We start from the raw sequence: 19,110 nt of genomic DNA, 5'->3' as shown, positions 1-19,110 counted from the left end.
AGCCCCATAGAACTCTGGATAATGTAGTGGCAGCAGTGAGTACGCCTATGCCACGAGTATGTCACTATTATGCCATCCCGGGACACGTGTTTCGAGGTAATTGCCTCTCGTCAGCAGGGAGCAGGTAAGTATGTGGGGTGCAGAATAGACTGCCAAAATATCAAAGGTATAGTACCTCTCACGGCGCGCAGGTGCGGAACCAAGGCTCGTCAGCCCAAGTCGCTCGAGAGAGCTTAAATGCAAATACGAAGTAGGTCGCACACTGCTCGTCATACCAGCAAATAGCCCCATAGAACTCTGGATAATGTAGTGGCAGCAGTGAGTACGCCTATGCCACGAGTATGTCACTATTATGCCATCCCTGGACACGGGTTTCGAGGTAATTGCCTCTCGTCAGCAGGGAGCAGGTAAGTATGTGGGGTGCCGAATAGACTGCCAAAATATCAAAGGTATAGTACCTCTCACGGCGCGCAGGTGCGGTATGACGAGCAGTGTGCGACCTACTTTGTTTATGTATTTAAGCTCCCTTGAGCGATTTGGGCTGACGAGCCTTGGTTCCGCACCTGCGCGCCGTGAGAGGTATTTTAACCTTTAATATTTTGGCAGTCTACTTGGCACCCCACATACCTACCTGCTCCCTGCTGACGAGAGGCAATTACCTCGAACCACGTGTCCAGGGATGGCATTATATTGACATACACGTGGCATAGGCGTACTCACCGTTGCTACTACATTATCCAGAGTTCTATGGGGCTATTTGCTGGTATGACGAGCAGTGTGCGACCTACTTTGTTTATGTATTTAAGCTCCCTCGAGCGATTTGGGCTGACGAGCCTTGGTTCCGCACCTGCGCGCCGTGAGAGGTATTTTAACCTTTAATATTTTGGCAGTCTACTTGGCACCCCACATACCTACCTGCTCCCTGCTGACGAGAGGCAATTACCTCGAAACACGTGTCCAGGGATGGCATTATATTGACATACTCGTGGCATAGGCGTACTCACCGTTGCTACTACATTATCCAGAGTTCTATGGGGCTATTTGCTGGTATGACGAGCAGTGTGCGACCTACTTTGTTTATGTATTTAAGCTCCCTCGAGCGATTTGGGCTGACGAGCCTTGGTTCCGCACCTGCGCGCCGTGAGAGGTATTTTAACCTTTAATATTTTGGCAGTCTACTTGGCACCCCACATACCTACCTGCTCCCTGCTAACGAGAGGCAATTACCTCGAAACACGTGTCCAGGGATGGCATTATATTGACATACTCGTGGCATAGGCGTACTCACCGTTGCTACTACATTATCCAGAGTTCTATGGGGCTATTTTCTGGTATGACGAGCAGTGTGCGACCTACTTTGTTTATGTATTTAAGCTCCCTCGAGCGATTTGGGCTGACGAGCCTTGGTTCCGCACCTGCGCGCCGTGAGAGGTATTTAAACCTTTAATATTTTGGCAGTCTACTTGGCACCCCACATACCTACCTGCTCCCTGCTGACGAGAGGCAATTACCTCGAAACACGTATCCAGGGATGGCATTATATTGACATACTCGTGGCATAGGCGTACTCACCGTTGCTACTACATTATCCAGAGTTCTATGGGGCTATTTGCTGGTATGACGAGCAGTGTGCGACCTACTTTGTTAATGTATTTAAGCTCCCTCGAGCGATTTGGGCTGACGAGCCTTGGTTCCGCACCTGCGCGCCGTGAGAGGTATTTTAACCTTTAATATTTTGGCAGTCTACTTGGCACCCCACATACCTACCTGCTCCCTGCTGACGAGAGGCAATTACCTCGAAACACGTGTCCAGGGATGGCATTATATTGACATACTCGTGGCATAGGCGTACTCACCGTTGCTACTACATTATCCAGAGTTCTATGGGGCTATTTGCTGGCATGACGAGCAGTGTGCGACCTACTTTGTTTATGTATTTAAGCTCCCTCGAGCGATTTGGGCTGACGAGCCTTGGTTCCGCACCTGCGCGCCGTGAGAGGTATTTTAACCTTTAATATTTTGGCAGTCTACTTGGCACCCCACATACCTACCTGCTCCCTGCTGACGAGAGGCAATTACCTCGAAACACGTGTCCAGGGATGGCATTATATTGACATACTCGTGGCATAGGCGTACTCACCGTTGCTACTACATTATCCAGAGTTCTATGGGGCTATTTGCTGGTATGACGAGCAGTGTGCGACCTACTTTGTTTATGTATTTAAGCTCCCTCGAGCGATTTGGGCTGACGAGCCTTGGTTCCGCACCTGCGCGCCGTGAGAGGTATTTTAACCTTTAATATTTTGGCAGCCTACTTGGCACCCCACATACCTACCTGCTCCCTGCTGACGAGAGGCAATTACCTCGAAACACATGTCCAGGGATAGCATTATATTGACATACTCGTAGCATAGGCGTACTCACCGTTGCTACTACATTATCCAGAGTTCTATGGGGCTATTTGTTGGTATGACGAGCAGTGTGCGACCTACTTTGTTTAGGTGTGCTACAGGAGGAAGCATTGCAGTTCATTTTGCACCTTTGTAAGAAAGTGCTCTCTTTTTTGCATGGTTGACCCCACTTTTTGCAAAACTGCTGCTGTACTTTGACTGAGTGTGCCCTGGGTTCCTGCCAAACCGGTACCTAGGGCCTATCTTCTTTCCTTATACTGCATTGAAAGCAAAACCTAATTAGCACTCTTTGACCATAGGTCAGTCCCTTGTAAATGGTACCACAGATACCAAGGGCACTGTGGCCAGGGAAGACCTCTGAGGGCTGCAGCACTTATTGTGCCACCAATTGAGGGCCTGTACATTTACACACACACACTGCCATTGCAGGCTGCGTATTTTAGTGCAGAACAAAGTGAAGAGTCGATATGGCACACCTACAACCCACTGCCCTGGCATAGGTCGGCCACCCCTCTAGCTGGGTGCACTATACCAGTAATGAGGGTAAAGGTGCATGAGCCCTGTACCCCTACAGTGTCTAAGCCAATTCTTAGACATTGTAAGTGCAGTAATGCCATTAAGAGTATATGGTGCTGGGAGTTTGTCATTACGAACACCACAGCATCATAATAGTTTTACCAAAAACTAGGAAGTTTGGTATCAAACTTCTCAGCAGATTAAACCCACACTGATGCCAGTGTAGGATTTAATAGAAAATGCACTCAGAGGGCATCTTAGAGATGCCCCCTGAAAAACGACCTAACACTAGTGTCCAGGCTGAGTGGCTGCTCGCCAGCTGCTACCACCAGACATGTTTCTGGACCCCTGGTCGAGAGCCTGCTGCTCTTGGTGGTCTGAAACAATCCACATCCTGGGGCGAGGTGCCAATCCTCCTCCCTCTGGATGGGCAGGGTCCACGAAGGGGAAGCTTCAAAGGCTTGCTGCCTTTGTGAGCTACCCCAGGCCTTGCTCCTTCCAGCAACTGGCCCCCGTTCTGAGCCCCACTTTGGGAAGGAGAATTGGCAGGAAAACCAAGTGAGGAAAGGAGGTGTGCCCACCTTTGCCAACCCCACCCCTCAGGTGGGGGAGGTGAGGTAAAGCACAACTTTCAGTCCCCGCCATCTTACAGATGGGGGACCCAGCTAACCAGAGTGAGGCATATGACCCCCTCCAAGTGGAAGATGACATAATAGGGGGTGTACTCACCTCAAGGAAGGGACCCATTGGTCCCAACCTTCACCTACCTGTAACACACCTAAATCTAGGATTTAGGGGCAACCTTGAACCTTACCTCTTCTGACAAGAATCGAAAAGAAGAAGAGAAGAAGGACGACCGAAGAACCCGTGCTGGACTAAGAAGAGGAGGACACCCACTGACTTGGCCCCAGCCTTACTGACCTCGAAACTGCTCCAGTGAAATCCCGGTGTGTCCTGCAGCCAGCAACCTCAAGAATTCCGAGGACCTGCCCTGCCTTCCAAGTCAAAGGCTTTGTTTCCCGTGAGCACTGGGTTTATTCACCCACAGAATCTGGCTTTGCCAAATCTGCGATTCTGCACCACTCTGCACCTAATGCCCACGGCCTGCCTTCAAGTGGCCCAACACAACGATAAGGTCTCCCTGGCGATCCTCACCTGAGATCTGGTGATCTCTTATCTGCCTCGAATCTCCAAACAAAGCTTGCAGCCTCTTTCTGGAGGATCCCCCTGACTGCAATAGGAGCTGGTGAGAAAACCTGACGCTGAAAGACACCCCTGCACTCGATGTCCCACGGCCTTGGGTGGCCCAACTGACAGTGTCCCAACATCCCCAGGTATCCCAACTTACTTCTCCAACCGGTGGTCAGCTCCAGAAGATTCTCATCCCCGAGACTGTAGTCTTTGTTACAACCGGAGAATACCCATTGAAATCAACAGGGCAACCAATGCCAAAACAGCACCCTGCACCCAGCAGCCCCTGCGCCGCTGCGGGTGTACTTTGGGTGCTAACTTAGATCCTCCTTTGCCCTGAGCCTAACACCAGGAGCTTTGCTCCCACAAGCTTGGGGCCTGCTCGTGAGCAGCCACCAACCAGATGCCCCCCATACCCCACTGGATAACATTGGACCTCAGCACTCTGCACCCAGCCGTCCTAGTGCCGCTGAGGGTGTTTTGAGAGTGCATCCTTGACCTTGGGGGAACCCTGGTTCTAACCCCAAAATACCAACTCTCACAACCAAGTACTTACTTGTTAACCAATAACCACATTTTCCTCCATATGAATACATTGACTGGTTTTCCTGCAAAGTGTTGAGTTGGTTTTGTATGAGAACTTGAAATACTGCAAATAAATAAAAACTGATTTACTTACCTTTTCTCTAGGAAATATCCCAGTGTGATATCTATGCATATCACACTGAGTAGAAAAAGTAATACATAAAGTAATCTGTAAAGTAATCAAAAGTAATCTAACAGCAATCTCCACTGTATTGAAACGATTTACAAACCTGTAACAAAGACAATGTCATTAATTTTGCTTGTATTCTTCCCCACTGCCTTAAAAAGTACCATTAATACTTACCTGTACCAGGCTTGCTTGGTTATAGAAAATAAATACAACTACATAATATTTTTTGATACAAAGAAATTGGTCTGAGTTCAGTCTTTGAGTGTGTGACATCATTTGCTGCCTGAGTGTGTACAACAAATGCTTAACACCACCCTCTGATACAGCCTTACTGCTCGCCCACACTACCACAAATAGAGAGTAAGGTGCTATCTACGTTTACCTCTGCCTACCTTTGGGGTTCCACTGAACTCTGTGCACACTATACCTCATTTTGGTATAGTATATACAGAGCCAGCTTCCTACAACCTTGTACAGCACTGAATGTGAAAACGTGTCTGGTGCATGCCTGCACAATCGCCATGGTTCAAGCTCATTTTAAATACACATCAAACCTGTTGAAATTCCAGTCTGCCAATGTGCACCATGAAGTGAGCTATTTTGAAACACATGCATTTATTAGAAAGTGCACGTGCTGACAACTTGTGTTTTAGTCGAGTGGCACAAGGGCAGTTCTAGTTCTAGTAGCTGTTGCATTTCTGCAATTGTGATATGCGAAGACGGATTACTGACTGTCTGCTGATTTCCAGACAACATTATTTCCACGTGTCCAATTTCATTAATTTCATTAATTTGCTGTGCCCACTGGCACGATGGAGACAGCTCATTTAAACAAAACATTTTCGAGAAAAGTAAGACAACCATGTCTAACACAAATATTGTTATGATATTACGTGAGGCCTTATAATGCGTCATAATAAGTTAAAGGAAAGGCACATGTGCAGAAAAATTGCCCAGGGTGTAGTGGACCATAGTGCACCCGTACAGCTTCTCACATCACAACGTGCAAACAACGAACTGCGACCCGGTCCCGGTCCCGCTGCAATGCAACGCGACGTGCCCTTTAAACTGCTTCCAGGGCTTGCATAAAGCGCGCATTCGCAAACTGATAGTGAGGCAGTGCTAATGGTACATTTTATTGGTGCCCATACTATGATTGCACCATCAGCTTCTAAACAATATATATTCATCCATTTAGCGCTGAGCTGCACGCTGATTGTATAGACTGAACTGCACCAATACCGTGATCGCCCACAAATACCCACATTTTCATGTACCATGATACAACCATAAATTGTACAGCCACGCAACTTCAGTGATGAGGATGGGTGGGAGAAACAAAGTAGAGGGTGTGTGTACCATGTGCTGCGCTAAGCTGCCACGTAAGAACCACCGATGGCGCTGAGTGGTTTGTTCTCTGCCCTGCCCTTCCTCCAGAAAGAAGCTCCGCCGACCCCTGATTTTCGTTGCGGCGGTGAATTCCATTCACTGCATAGAGCTTGCACAGTGGTCCCTAGAGTGGCTGGTGAGTTACTCGCAGGCATGCCCCGTACACAGCCTACTGTGTAACTGATTGAGCCCAGTTATCAGAGTCACCCACAGTAATGCCCTAAAGTAAGGGGCGCCATGGTACATTATATTTAGAGGACCAAGAGAGGGGCACCCATATGAGCGAACCAGTTAAAAGCTTTCAGAAGTAGCCTCTTTATGGTCCACCATTTAGCCAGAGAGGGGCAGTCCATTGGCATGCTCTGAGTAAAGACGGCCAATAAAGCCCTCTAGGGCCCATGTGGGTACTAAGGGAGCACCACACGGCATCCTCTGGATACAGGCAGACCCTATAAATGATCTGAGGAGTCCATTTATGGGTCATGAAGAATAGCTACAGGCATGCACAAAAGGAATAAAGCCATAGTGATTGGGTTTTGGACTCTGCCTAGGAGACCAAGAGAGAAAATCCACAGGCATACACTGGGCACAGGCAGCCAGGTTAGTAGCGATGTAGAGGCGTACCCATGGGCAACAGAAAAGCAAACAATAGACTTGCTCTGGAAACAGGCAGCCAGGATGGCTGCCAAGTAGAGGTTAACCCAGAAGCCAGAGAAAAAAAGCCTAGAGCTGTCTGTCAGACAGAATAAATGTTTTGTAGATCCCTCCTCGAAGTGACATAGAAGCAGCTCTAAGGTAGAGGTGGGTCAGAATTCTGTAGAGTTACATAAAAATGCTGCGAGATTCAGTGGAGTTCCACGAGCGACAGAATTTGGCACGTTGCACTGCTCGCGCAGATTTTTAGTGCTGGGAGCTTGTTTCGTGCTGTAAAATGGCACCACACAGTGCACCAGTGGGTGATGCTCCTTTCTGCCGCTCGACTAGATTTTATACTCCAGCTGGTGCTTTCTCAGCGCAAACAGTCGCAACCTGCCGCGATCGCCCTCATTGAGAAATCTCACCTCAATTCTAGCACCCGAAGATCACACTAGGGGACACAAAATCTCACTCACCCACTGAACGTTGGTGAGCCGCATGCAAGATAAAACTCTGCCACACGCCAGTTGGTGGAGTTTTGCCAAAAAGCCACCTTCCAAGCAGAACACAGGATGAGCAAAACTCTGAGAACTCTGCCAGTGTAGCAGACTTTATCGCCCACCTCTACTCTTAGGCTGGCACTGGCTGGAGGCAGGATGAGTTGGTGCTGACTGAGGTCAATTCTTGAGTGACCTGTTGGTAGCACTACTGTGGGTGTTAGAGGCACTGAGAGTGATAGAGTTGATAGTAGTGTATTGCTGAGGGGGGAATATGTAGGATAAATACGTTGAGGAGGATGGCTTTGGATTACAGAGGCGAGTAGATGGTCAAGGAGCAGGGACCCTAGCACTATGCTATTTACAGGCCCTAACAGGTGCAAGCAGAGAGACACCGCAAGCTTTTGATACAGAGAAATTGGCATCAGAAACACCCCAGAGCTTATTGACAATTAAAAAGAAAGCAATACATCCCAGTTGAGAGTGTGTTCGTTGCTCAAAGATTATTAAAGGAGAAAATGCAGAAAAGGCATACGATCCATCTACAGGAGAAATAATAACACTGAAACAAGGAAAAATGTGAGATAGTGAATACAGTATTTACTTCACCAAATGTTCCTGTAGTAAAGTGTATGTAGATAAAACCACTAAGAAGCTGAAATTAAGGATTATGCAATTTAAAAATACAGTAAGACAAATAATATTAATGTATCTCTGGTGGCACATTTTGCGAATGAAAAACGTGATATTAAACAAGTTAGTATAAAAGTGTTAGAAATTATGTCTAAGAGCTTCTGGGGAGGGGAGGCATTAAAGATTGCTTTCACAAGAAGAATGCCATTGGATCCGGAAAATGAACACCCTGGACCTCAAAATGGTGAAAGTATATGTTTTGTTTTCATATAATTACAACTATGAACACAGGAGACAAACTATGATCACATTTCATGTAAGAATTATTTGGAGGAGAGCATGTGTGAGTGATTAGGTGTGAACTGCTCAATAACTTTTTGAATATAATAAGCGATAGATTTAGCTAGAAATCAAGTACCATTTTTTTTCACATCTGTTTGTTTTAGATAATGTTGTCCTAGTGCGGTATTGAAGTAAATATGAAACGTATTGTGTAACAAATGATTAATGAACCAATTATGACTGATTTAATGGGAAATTATATTGTAATGTAAATGTTAATAAACAAGAAAGACTCAGTTATGAAACATAAAGGTAATCGTTACTTAGGAAATTCAGTTCATATTTTAAGGCTAGAATACGACTATACTGTGTGTATTCTGGGTCATGGTCAATATCACTGTGACAAGCATAGAGTTTTCTGTCAGGCCATCCCTCGATCGGCTGAAACCGGTTCCTAGTTTCAGCCGGACCAAAAACGTCCTTCCTAGAAATGCATATTGAAAACTACACAGTGCATTTGGATTTAGAATGAAAGGTAGCGGAAGTGAGATTTTAAAGTAGCAGGACAGACGAACATGCATGAAAAGGACAGACCGCTAACTGTGAATACAAGAAACCATATGAAGCATCTTATAACTTTATGGGCCTCAGACTGGCAGTGGGTATCTCGCCTCACACTCCCAGCACTCACAAGCACACACAACACCCACAAGCACACACAACATGAACACTGGGGGAACCCCCTGGGTCTAAATAGATTTGTCAGGGAGAGCCAGTGGGCAAACCCCATAGTAAAATTCAGGTAAAATAATGAAGTAGGAAATATGGTTTTGTGCTTGTTTTTATTTTTTAGATAAAATTGTCAATCTCCCCAATTGAGTGTTGAAGTAAATAGGGAATGCCTTGAGTAACAGGTGATCAGTGAATTAATTATGAATGATTTAATGGGAAAAGATATTCGAAAGTAAATGTTAATAAATGCAAAGAATGAAATAAGAAAGTAATCATACACTGTATAATCCCATTAACATTAAAAATAGGGTTCCTGGTGTAATGGTCTTGAGTTTGACAGTTCCATATTCATGTACCCATATTTATTTTGTGAAAAATGAAGCTCCAATTAAGAAATGTTCACATTTATTTAACCAATAAAAGTATACACTGACTTGGTTGACTTGATGAGTTTTAGTGCTGTAAGTAACTGTAACTGTAACTGTATTTGAGTATCACTTACTACCTCTGACGAGGTGTTGAAGTGCTTTTTAGCAAGGAGCACGTAACACCGGAACCCAAATAAGTTGGGTGAGGGATTAGTAAAGATACATTTTAACAGTTAATGTGAGTGGTGGACAGTCATGGCCAGCATGACTCGCTTGACAGGGGGGTCTCGCGGGGAGGGGGTCGCGAGAGGTGGGAGGGAGGTTTAATTGTAATTATAAAAAAAAAAAAAGAAAAATTACCTTAGCCGATCCGGTCCCGCATGATCTCTGCTTGTCTGCTCCTTGCAGGAAGCAGGCAGCCTCCCTGCCCTCTACTAAGCCAATCACAACTGATTTGGTGGGGATGGCGCCCAGCCAGGCGCCTATGGGGAAGCCAGGCAGCCTACATGGAGAAAATGGCAGAGTGCACATGAGTGGTTTGGTTTGCCCCAAAGGGCCGACCAAACAGTCAGGGCCCGCAACATTGGGCTAGCCACTCCTCCCTGCCAGGGACTTTCCGGGACTGTCTGGGACGCAGTCAGGGACTTGGGCAAGGACTGGAAACTGGGTAGAAAATGTACACAGAATGAGGAGTACAGCGCTGCCCAGGATCACACAGGAAGTCAGAGGAGAAAAGGTATCCAAAGGTGAAGCCTGCACAAAGGAACAAGATGCCTAAGACTCAGAAAGGACAGGCACTCATGAGGTGATTTAGCATTCAGAATAACTACACCTGAATGGACGTTCAAGAGATATATATACACACACCCACAACAATAACAATAAAGGAATGTGGGGTAAAGCCCTTGGGAGCTCCACACGATAAGACTGAAGCTCAGTAAGTTCCACACCCACAATTGCTGTACCAGAAACTGACTGCAAATACCCACATATAGGATATGCATGCAAAGGCAGAGTCTGTGGAGCTGATACCTATGGTGATGTTATAAATGTAATTCAAAGACAATACTCACAGTAAACAAGAAACACCACCTAGGTTGTCAGCTGTTCCCTCGGATCCTGTCAATGAAACAGGAACATGCAAGACAGTAACAGAAAAGGGGTAGAACTAAACACAAGCACAATAGACAAGGAGCTAGCAAGGAGGAGTGCCTAACAGGAAAAGAAGGAAAGCACAGGGCACACTTGGCAGACAGCAGGTAAAAAACATACAAGGTAATGGAAGCAAGACATCAGGAATAGAAAGACAGCAAACTAGGAACTGGAACCAAGGAAGTGGGAAGACAGGCAGGGAATGGAAAAGGATACACAGAAGGGGAGGCTACAAGGGTATACTAGAATAGGCCTGTATCAGGAGTCAAGAAAACACAGTAGCACTGAAGGCTGTGCTGGAGCAGGAACAAGAATTGAGCAAAAACTCAAGAGCCAAGGTAGCACTGCAGACAGTGCTAGTTCAGGAACAGGGAATTACTATAGCTCAGGTGTCAAGGTAGCAAGCAGTGCTAGTTCAAGGAAACAGGAATTAGCTCCAGCTCATGAAACAAGGAGTCAAGAGAGCACTGCAAGCAGTGCAAATCAGGAACGAGAAATAGCTGCAGCTCAGAAACAGAAACAAAGAATAACTATAGCTCAGTAACTCAGGAAACAAGGCAGCACTGCAGGCAGTGCTAATTGAGGCACAAGAAGTAGCTATAGCTCAGGAATTCTGGAAACAACGATAACAGAATTTCAGGAAACAAGAGTTGGTCTTATAGGTACACAGCTACAATGATCAACCTGGATTTAAGGAAGCTGGGGCTTAAAAGAGCTCACGGTAATCCCATAAATCAGGTGTAAGCAGGCAAGCAGCAGCCAGCCACAGGTGAGCTGAATTCCTCCACCAATCCTTGGCCTGCTGGGGTGGAGCCGAAGCAGTGAGCAGGGAATTCTAGGAAATGGAGTGTCAAACATTAGCAGGCTGGCTTCAAGCATGAGCAGGCTGGCTTTCACAAAACCTGGCATGGATTGGGAATGGATGTCAATTCCCAAATAGTGAACAAATGGATGGAAGTCAGGATATGCATGCAGGGGAGTATCTGGAAGCCTATTAGAACACAGGAAACTCACACTATGCACCCCTCTGGTGGTGGGCACGAGAGTGCAGGGAGCAAATCGTGACACTCCCCTGCCCTGTTGCAGGGCAGAGCACTCCATAACCAAACCCTTCTGCTTCCTCGCTGTGCGAGGAGCAGTAACATAAAATTGTATTTATACCATTTTATGTTACTGCTTCTCACACTGCCAGAAAGCAGTGGAGCAAGTCTCCTCCGCCCCCATGGAGGAGCCGCCCCTGGCAGTGGACATGTGGGTCTGTTAGTTTGACTAAATAGGATAATGGAGGGGTCGAGAAGGGAAGAGTCTAGAAAGTGTTATTTAGGAGATGATAGTAGTAAGATCACTAAGTCCAGGAAACAGACTCCAAAGTAAAGATAAAATAAGATGGATGAAGAGAAGGAAGACCAAGTGAAACACAGTGAACTTATCACTACAAACATTTCCTTAGCAGCCGTACCACTCAAAGACTGCAGCTCATACACCATGTGATAGAACCTTTCAAGGAGACACCTATTACTGAGCTCCCACGTCCAAACTCTCACACTGCTCCCACCTCTCCATATCCCGGCCATGCTTTTTCCATCACTATACACGTCCCTTCAAAACCACTACCTTTCATTCTCACTTACTCATTTCATAGAACAAGTATCCCTACAATGAATCCACAATTTGCCCCAGTCCTTAACAGGGCACTTCTTTCATCTAACTCTTGTCCTGAGTGAAGGCACCAAATGAGCCAGAATCGGACTCCGTCAGTGGCTGCTCCTATCTAGCCCTCTATGCATTAAGATCTATGTGTTGGCTTCCATTGCCTCCCTCTCCCGGCTCAATAAAGGATGGGCGCAGAGCATGATTAGAGCATTAGCAATCATTCCCCAAGCATGTTAGTCGTGGAAGCCTGCTCCAGGATTCTATGTGGTGGGCGTTCTTATTTGGCTACCGAGGACTTAATTTTCTTCATCAGACTTTTATTCAGAGAAGGAGAGAGAAAGGAAGAAAAGGGAGAATAAAGAAGAAAAAGAAGAAAAGTAAAAAAAAATATGCCAAATAGGGAATGGTGGGATGAACGATGCCTGCAAGAGGAAGACTGAGAGAAGGTAGGGTGATGAATGGAAGATTCAAGACTAGGCAGCCCTGATATATGATAACATTTGACACCACAAGCAGTGGGCTCCAAAGTAGACCATTTGGTCCTTGGAGTTATTTGTTTTATTATTTCGTCATTTTTACAAATTAAGCAAGGAACACATCCCACCCCCGGCTGTTCCCTTAACCCCAAACATACTACCTAGTAGGAGGGAGCACCTTTGTTTGCTGTTCAGGGTTCATTAGGCAACATTGCCTCTCTTTTAACCTCCCTATCTCTCAATTCCTCACTTTTATGGTCATGACAATCATGGCCGGCAGCATTGAGATTTCCTCAAGTGAAGACCGTTGTCCTTTTTTATTAATTTAAAAATAAGTGCATACATGGACATAAGTGGTTTTCTTGACATTGTAGATCAGGGTAGATATTACTCGAGCAAGTATAGAGTTATTTATAGCTTGCGGGAAGGACAAGCAGAGACTTTTGCCTGGTGACTTGTCCAAATCCCCACAGCTGGTATGCAAGACTGGGCTGATGCCGCATCACTGTACACTGCACTTGGGACAGAGACTTCGACTGGCAAAACACAAGGAGTGGAGTTACTGTTTCATCCCAAATCGTTACTGCAGCGTTGAGACTACCTGGAATTAGAAATGCACCATGAGGATTGGTTCCTCACAAACGTTTGTGGCGAAGTTAGAATTTGACTGGACCTTTGGAGATGTCAATTGTCCCCAGGACTGGATATAAAAGGATCACTTTCACTTATCCATGGATCACTTTTCCGCTTGCTGAAGCCCTGCACACTCTTGCAGCGAAAAGACCATATCAAAGACAGAATACATGGCTGTCCTCCTCCAAGAGGTCAGGAGTGCAGAGAGGATCATCCGTGCCGCCGAGCCTTGCTCTACAGGGGCCAGACCGCCTTGCACTGCCAAAGCTATCTTTTGTACCAGAGCTGCCTGCAGGTGATTAGTACAGTGACAGCATACCACTCTCCAGCACCACCAAGCTGTACTTTAGTGCAGCCCGCTTGACTAAGCATTGCAGACACAAGGCCAATTTATACCCTGCAGGTGCCATGCTGTGAGATGGAATAGTGAGCCCCAGCACACAGCATCATGGGGCGGAGATGTAAAATGGCATGAGCTATTGGTCAGGTGGCTCAACACCGCTGTGTGCCCGGCACGCCACAAGAGAAACCCTGTGAGGTAGTCCCCTCGTTGTGAGCCCCTGCATCCTTGAGATATGAAGCATTGTGTGACCCTATAAGTGGCATCCTGGGAGGTGTGTTGTCAGCCATGTGGGCCACCTGCAACCTCCTGCAGCCTGACCTGACGCTATACGGCATTCCCACAGCTGTGACCACAAGCTGAGAATACGCCTCTCCTGCACATAAGGAAATGCCCTCAAGGCCAATATGACTCTTCTTCAGGCGCACTCTATAGCTGCTACTCTCTATCACAGCCTGCGTAGTGCGAAACTGGCACCACCTGCCTGTGCTTCACCTCTGAAGAGACATGTGCCACCATTTGTGGTTATCCCGTGACCAGCTGGCTCCGAGCAGCGCAGAGACTCTGAACTCTCTCAGAAGTCCTGAACACCTGTAAACGATCAAGAGCAGAGAGAAATATATGCCTACTTGTAATTAGTGAAAGCAGGCTGTTGTTTGGCTAAGTCTTAAATTAAAAGCATGCCTCATTGTAACCCTACATGCTCCCCTCTACCCCGCATCTAATCTTAGATGACCGTAAAGCTGTATTTCCTGGAAGGACCCCACGTAAAGTCTACTCCACAGAGCTTCCCTTTTAACTGATTGTGCTTGCTTACTTAATGATGCATAATACATATCTTATTCCCATCTATGATACGGATACAACTGCTTGGACCATCTCATGTTTGTGAATGCAGCCCAAACTAGGCGTTTTACCACCACACCGACTTCTAAGATCCAGCCTTGACAGTGCACCCGCTCTTCCTCCTCAAATTCAAAGCACGAAAAGGAGGCCCTCGGCATTTACGTGACTTACATGACGTGATTATGGCTTCTGCAGTGACTAGGACTCAGGCAATACTTGTAACAAGGATTGACTACCTGCCCTTGAGTTGGGCAGGCACACGCAAACTAGCTTGCTAGGCGCCCTGGGAAGTTTATGGGCTACCTATTTCGTCTTCTTGGTTGTTCCTTCCATTTATATACAGAAATCTGAGAAGCTGCTGTGAACACCAACAATTAATGTTATGGTATTAGCTGATGTGGAAAATCCAGGATGTGTCGTGGGACTGAGTTTGAGGAAACAAGAAGAAGGAGAGCTTGGCTCCAAAGACATAAATACAACTTAGTAGAACCCCAAGAAGAGGTTTATCGCTGAAAAGACTGGTGGTGTAGGCAGTGGTGACTAATGATCATTGAAAGTCGTAAGGTGCAAAAACATTACGAAAATAATTGTGTCAAATAGTGAATTTTAACGCATAATATTTTCATAAATTTGCTGAAGCGCCAAGCCAAAGAAACTCCCCAGGAGATGACCCCGTTTTTTCCCCAAAATGTGCAGTAGGTGCCCTTATATGTCATTAGTAACGTTCATTGTGCCAGGGCCAACATGTTGTCCTGGCTGCCCCCATATGCCTCTGGCGCAGCCTTATAACAAGAACCATGAGTGAACCATATGGCAAACGTTATCGCTTGTATGTGGGATTAGCATTTTGTGGTTGCTTCCTCCCCAATATGGAAATGTTGTCCTTCCCAATGCTAATAATTATCTCCATTTTGCAAACGCCTGCATACTGCCATGGGTAAGCCATATGCTAAGACTTATCTCCAGCACACCAGGGCCAGAGAAAGACTTGTCTGCATAGCACACTAACACTCACTCAAGCTCACTTAACTTGACTGACTCACAACACTCATTCTCACGCACACTCACACACATTCTCCCTGTCACTTCCTCACACTCATTCATTATCAGTCCCATTCGCTGTCAATGACACACTCAATTACACTCACTCTTATTCACTCTCACAGCTGCACTCTCATTCTCCCTCATTTTCATTTATTCTCATGCACTCTTACTAAGGGGCATATTATCAAGAAACGGCGTTAAGGCGGGGAGGAGCCAAGATGGCGACCGGAGCAGACGCTTGAGCGCCCGGCTCCGTCGGTCCGTGGCCTCGGACTACTATCCTGATGCCCATCCTCGCCGATTCTCGAGGTGCACCGTGTGCGAAGACGCGCTGACCGCGCTGCTGCTTTCCCGGAGTCTCAACCCGCCCGGATGCCCGAGTTTTGGGTGCTTTTGTCCTCGGCACTGAAACCCTGCGCCCTTACGGCCTTTGCCGGCCTCCTGGAAGCTCCGCAGTTACCGGACCAGCTAGCGCTAACCTGAGCCCCGCGGTCCCGATCTCGCCTCGCACCATGGATCGTTGCCGGATGAGCCCGGGGAGAGACGGCCGGACACCTTCTGCACCCTGTGCCTGACGGGCTGGAGCTGTGGGGTGGGCCCCGGTGCGGTGAGTCTCCTGCCCCGCTCTGAGGACCGAGCTGTGGGGGGCTGCTGCCCCCTTTGCCTATTGCCTAGCCAGCGGCGAGGGGGACCGGCGAGAAGATAAGCGACTGTCGGCCTTTCCTGTTGCGGCGTAGACCTGAGGGGAATTGACCCCTTGCCACGACCCCCCCCCCCTGGCCATTGCACCGTATAGCGGCAAAACATGGCGTTGAGTGCCTGCTCGCAGCGGGGGGGTGATACTCCGGTCTCGCCCGCTGCCCACTTCGCCCTCCCTCATCCGGACACCAGCTCCACAGTGCCGTCCCGGATTGCTGCCGATGCTGGGGCCCAGCTTCCGCTGACATGCGGCTCCGTTCTGGCTGTCCTGCGGGACTTTCAACTACAGATGTGCGCTGGCCTGCAGGCGCTGAGTGAGAGGTTTGACCCCATACTGTCGGCTGCGGGCCGTGAGCGCACTGTTTGTCATCCACAGGGCGTGGGTCCTCCGGTGCTCTTGTCCTCTTGCGGGGACGCAGCGGCGGTGTATGATTGTGCTATACTGGTGCCTTCATCTAGCGCTCCCGGCGCCCAGGGTCCACCGCTCTCCACCTCAACTGCGGATACTTTGTCCCCCTGGTCATGGCTGCCTGCTTCATTGTTCCCTGCCTCACCGCGTCCGCGAGGCTATCCTGCTGAGCGATACCTAACGGCTTCGAGGGACCGTCCGCGGTGGCCCACTGCTGCCTTTTTGTGGAACTCCTGTACCTTACTGGCCAGGTTTGGATTTTATGTGGTGCAACGAGGGTCCTCACTCGATGGTCGGCGGCCATTTCGTGATCCTACTTCACCATCCTCTCACAAGCGGCCATCTTGTCTTTGTCTGCTCGGGACACGGGGCCTTCACGCAGGAGCTGGTTTAATCCCAAGCCCGCGATCGGGCCAGGGCTAGACTGACTTCTATCGCTATGGTTTATGGACGGGCTGGCTTGGGACTGGGACTGTATGTATGTTTTGCGCGCACTCGTCGCGACTTGTATCCCTTGCTTAAACTGTGGTGCCATGGTATCTTTGCATGCCGTTTTTTGGCGTCGAGGGCTCTCAGTGTGTGGGGGCCATAACTGGCTGATGGTTCGGGGCGCTCTGGTGTCCAGTGGGCTCCTCCCCACCTTCTTTTCTGTTTTCTTCCCTTCTTTACTCTGTTCCTACTTTCTCTCTTCTCTATATTTCGGGTTCCTTGGGCGACAGGCACTATGCTGGGGGGGGGGTAGGCCGTAGCCTCCGCATTGGTGTAGGGTGGGGGGGTAATACTCTGTTCTCAATTAGTTCTATGGGCCTTTTTTCTTTTATGTCTCTGTGCTCTACTTTCTTCGATTCGGGGTCCGGGTGTGGGGTGGATCGATTGGGGGCGGCTCTGGAGGGGCGCGTACTTGCTCCTGTGACTATCCTGATATATCTCTGCACCGCCTCACTAATTGAGATTTTACTCCCATTGTTGTTCTTACTGCTGTTGCTGCTCGCCCGTGTGGTGAAGCTATCTTGCGGCCTCGAATCTACTTTGCTCTTATCCTTCATTGACTTTTTTCTCTGATAAAATTATCGAAAAACTTAAAATTAACCTTCACCTCTCCTTCCCCGGGTTTCAAAGATATCTCCAGTATGTGACTCATAACCTGTTGTTAATCCTGACCGTTGATGCACGGGGGCTGTAATGTGGGTATCAGTGCTGTACTGTATCGTGGCCGGCCTGACGGTTGTAGGCCCGTATCTGTTCTTTTAAGATGCACGAATAAAGGTTTTTAAAAAAAAAAAAAAAAAAAAAAAAAAAAAAGAAACGGCGTTAAAATTATCGCCGCTTTAGCAGAAAACTGCCCTTGAGAATTCCCATAGAAGCCCATGTTTTGGTGACAATATGGGCTGCTATGGGAATTCTCTGAGGCATATTATCAAGCCTATTATCGCCGCTTTAGCGGCAGTTTTCTGCCGCTAAAGCGGCGATAATTGTAACGCCGTTTCTTGATAATATGACCCAATATTTTTAACTGAGAATTAAATTCAATGTCACTCATTCTTGCTTATTCTCACTCATTCTGCCATCAATCATTCACTTCTACGCATACACACACACACACACACAAACACACATATTACATGTACGTGCTCACACATACGCACAAAAACACACACAAACGCGAGCACACACACACATATGCTCTCTCTCACCCACACTGCCTCCTCAGTCTGCTCCAGCTCCTCAACTACTGGTGCACAGAGTTTCAGGCAGGCACACAGCTCACTCTCACCTCAGGCACCTAACTAGGAAAGTGAAAGCTGAAGCCTGTGCAGTGAATGCATTATTCAACGTAAAGGCTTCAGCTTTCACACTCTTGCTTTTTCACCCCTCTCCCTCCCAACTTGTCACAAAGTGAGGTGGAGACAGTGAGGCTCTTGACCCACCCCGACCCTGTGATGAGATGGGAGAGGGTGAGGTGACAGAAAGATCAACGGATAGTCCTGGGCACTTCAGGACTACGCCTACAGTGCCCAGGTATAGGTGGAGGGGGGATGCTGAGGAATTTCACTAATGGGGAGGCACTGAGGCACTCCACATCCCCGAGGCCATTGACACAAGCACCTCTAAGCACCTGAGCCAGCTAACAATCACATTCATTGACTGAGGGTGCTGCTTGACCCTTGCCCTCAGCGAGGGTAGCCATTTTTTATTACGCTAATATTGGTAGGATATTATTTGCTATTGGTTCAATAACAAAGGGCAGAAAAAGAGGGCAGATCCCCTTAATAGCAAGCCACCATTGCCCACTCTCACTGTCACTGTGTATTGTTGTTTGTTTTTCCCGTGGGTTGGACTTTTGTTTGTTTCATTTCCAAAAAAGTTTGGGAGGGATGTAGTGTCTTTCTGGACACGTTCTAGTGTTCAGCCTTGTGCTGTACCCACCCTATACACCCACCAATCACAGGGGTTACAAAACGTATCAGAGAGTTGAGGCCAGGGCTGT

General features: G+C 47.6%; 1 long non-coding RNA gene across 7 annotated transcripts in view; it reads right to left on the bottom strand.

The window, feature by feature from the left end:
* LOC146810698 (uncharacterized) overlaps positions 1-19,110 on the bottom strand; it is a 330,854-nt gene that overhangs the window by 264,994 nt on the left and 46,750 nt on the right. The gene's annotated exons all lie outside the window — the stretch shown is intronic.

Source organism: Triturus cristatus, chromosome 7 (assembly GCF_964204655.1).
Source record: "Triturus cristatus chromosome 7, aTriCri1.1, whole genome shotgun sequence".
Lineage (NCBI taxonomy): Eukaryota > Metazoa > Chordata > Amphibia > Caudata > Salamandridae > Triturus > Triturus cristatus.
Note: the sequence above shows the minus strand (reverse complement) of the source record. Positions and strands in the feature narration are given on the sequence as shown.